Source organism: Phoenix dactylifera, unplaced genomic scaffold (assembly GCF_009389715.1).
Source record: "Phoenix dactylifera cultivar Barhee BC4 unplaced genomic scaffold, palm_55x_up_171113_PBpolish2nd_filt_p 000182F, whole genome shotgun sequence".
NCBI lineage: Eukaryota > Viridiplantae > Streptophyta > Magnoliopsida > Arecales > Arecaceae > Phoenix > Phoenix dactylifera.
The window spans coordinates 394145-397254 of NW_024067712.1; the positions used below are offsets into that span (position 1 = coordinate 394145).

Genomic DNA, 3110 nt, shown 5'->3' on the forward strand with positions numbered 1-3110 from the left:
ATTTCTATTATTGTTACTTTTCTTATCTTCTTTTTCTCCCTTACTAATTTTTATTTTTTTATATATTATTTGATCAGGAATCGAGGAAAAAATCTGGGATGATCAAAAGGAGAACTGCCGGAAAAGAAATGCTGTAGAGGTTTGCAAAAAAAAAAAATATAAATTGCTGGGGAAATTCCCTTTGGTAACCTCTAAACTTTTCTTATTTAAATTAATTATTGGTTTGAAATTTTATGGTGATTGTTTGATTTTAATTATAGCAAAATTGTGAATGCATGCGTGATACACATACACAAATCAATTTGCACATAGTAAGGGCAATCACCCTAACAAGATAAGGGCCGGATTTCATCACCGGACTCTTGCCCAACTTAGGTGAACTCAATCTCACATAGTGTCATCTTTAATTAAAATCAATTAGACGTTGGCCCCTAGGGACATTCGAGCTCAATAGGACGAAGATCACCGAAAGTTGCACCAATTTCGCTCTGTGGCTTAGTTGATGTCTAGGCAAGCTTTGTCCCTATAAGGGAGACAGTTCATCTGTTCGAGGCAAGTGGGTTTTAAGTGGGACCTTTGCGAACGCATCGTGACCCCTCCACTTACCTGGGAGCTTACCTGGTCAACTTGGTTCATTAGACCGGATTGGAGGCTTAGGTGCCCTCTTCAAACCAGTTAGGAGCTGTCTAGTGATTTTAGGACAAAGACTAGGATTGATATGCTTTTCTCTTTTATTGCATGCTTGATTGATCGAGTACTAGTGTATGCACAGTAGTCGTTCTAGAGTACAAAACCTATTACCTTTTGACCCTGAAATAGAACGAACCCTTAGGAACATTCGAGCTAAGATCAAAACATTAGGATCATCCCCACCTCTTAAGATGGCTGAAGAACAACCCAAACTCCTGAGGGAATATTTTACTCCCACTATTTACACTTCCCCATCTTGCATTCGATTACCTGAGGTAGCAGCTGTACAATATGAAATAAAGTCTAGTGTGATCCAAATGCTTCCATCTTTTATGGGCTCACCAATGAAGATCCATATAAACACCTAGATGAATTCCTTGAGATTTGCACCACTGTCAAGATTCAGAATTTCACTGATGACGCTCTGAAACTTAGATTATTCCCCTTCTCCCTTAAAGATAGAGCCAAGCAATGGTTGAATTCTTTAGAAGCCAACTCGATTCATTCCTGGGGTCAAATGCAACAAGAATTCTTAAAAAAATACTTTCCCATAGGAAGAACGAACCAGTTTAGACGCGCTATCACAAGCTTCTCCCAAACTGAGGGAGAAGAATTTCATGAAACTTGGGAGAGATTTCGGGACCTAATCCGTAAATGCCCACATCATCAAATACCTAAGTGGCAGCTAGTGCAATGCTTCTATGATGGATTGACTGAACGAAACCGCCAGATGATTGATGCCGCATGTGGGGGGACATTTATGCTTCAAAATGAGCATGAAGCATGAAAATTATTTGAAAATCTAAATGAAAACTCCCTCCACCATGCTTCATGTTCTCGTCAAGCACCCCCGAGTTCTCAAAGAAAAGGGACCATTTGTGAAATAAGTCATTCTATGGACCTGTCTAGCAAGGTAGATGCATTGTCCCATAAGATTGACCAACTGATGATAGGTGGGCATTACATGAACTCTTCCCAAGCACAAGTGTGTACTATTTGTTCTAGCCCATCCCACCCTATTCATGAGTGCCCTTCAGCGCCCCAATTCCCCGAACTCGTGCAAGAACACATCAATGCTGCTCAAACACTGCCTAGACCGGGTAATGACCCATTTTCCCAATACATATAACCCGGGATGGCGAAATCATCCAAACTTTTCTTGGAAGCAGCAAGCTTCGAATACTGCCCAACCTTATTCCCAAAACTTTCCAAACCCTCAGAATTTTCAAACCCCACAAAATATTCATCCTACCGTCCCTCGACTCAATTTCAACACACTCCTCCTCCACCCCAAAGAAACACAGCCTTTGAGGAGAAAGTGTTGAACGCCCTTCAAGGTTTGGAAACCATTACACAATTAGTGCACTCTCATACGCAATCAATCGCCAAGCTAGAATCCCAAATGGGTCAACTAGCTAATGCACTAAACAAGCGAGAGGAAGGAAAGCTTCCAAGCCAACCACTAAGTAATCCTAGGGGACAATACATGGCTCAAGAAAATCAACTAAATGCAATTCATCATGAACAAGCCAATGCTTTGACTACCCTAAGGAGTGGACGTGTAGTAGACAATAAGATTGGGGAGGACAACAATAAGGAAGATGAAGAAGAGGATAGAAATGTGTCAAATGAAAAACCTTCTTCTTCTTCTTCACCTAGTCCACCTTCTGCCAAAACTCATATCCCAAAGGCCCCATATCCTGAAGCTCTTAATTCACCCTCTCCCTTTGGCAAAAAAGGAACTTCACTAGAGGAAATAATGGAGGTTTTTCAAACAAGTGAAAAATCAACCTTCCGCTTCTTGATGCTATTAGACAAGTTCCCTCCTATGCCAAATTCCTCAAAGACCTTTGTACACAAAAGCGAAAATCTAGGACACATGTGCCTAAAAAGGTCTTCCTAACTGAGCAAGTGAGTTCTATTCTCCAACACAACACCCCTCCAAAATTCAAAGATCCTGGTGCTCCCACCATCTCCTGTGTTTTAGGAAATAATTTCATTGATCGAGCACTCTTAGATCTAGGGGCAAGTGTCAACCTTTTACCTTATTCAGTTTATGAGAAACTTGGTTTAGGTGAGTTAAAACCAACCTCGGTATCCCTTCAATTGGCTGATCGATCTGTAAAAACACCACGTGGGATAATTGAAGATGTTCTTGTCAAGCTAGACAAATTCTATTTTTCAGTAGATTTCATTGTCCTTGATATGGAACATGAACCTAATCCTAAGAAACAAATCCCCGTTATCCTTTGGGCGGCCCTTTTTTAGCAACAGCCAATGCGTGCATCAATTGTAGAACAGGGGTAATGAACATATCATTTGGGAATATGAAGGTAAAATTAAATGTGTTCAATGCGGCCGACCAACCCGCAAGGGAAATTGAGTGTTTTATGATAGACAAAATAGATGACCTCATAGAA

At 40.7% G+C, this 3110-nt stretch overlaps 1 non-coding gene across 1 annotated transcript; it reads right to left on the bottom strand.

The window, feature by feature from the left end:
• Positions 1 to 1256: 1256 nt before the first annotated feature.
• LOC120105041 lies at positions 1257 to 1362 on the bottom strand. Its single transcript, XR_005507420.1, has one exon. It is a non-coding gene; the product is annotated as a small nucleolar RNA R71 (small nucleolar RNA).
• Between the last annotated feature and the right edge of the window lie 1748 nt (positions 1363 to 3110).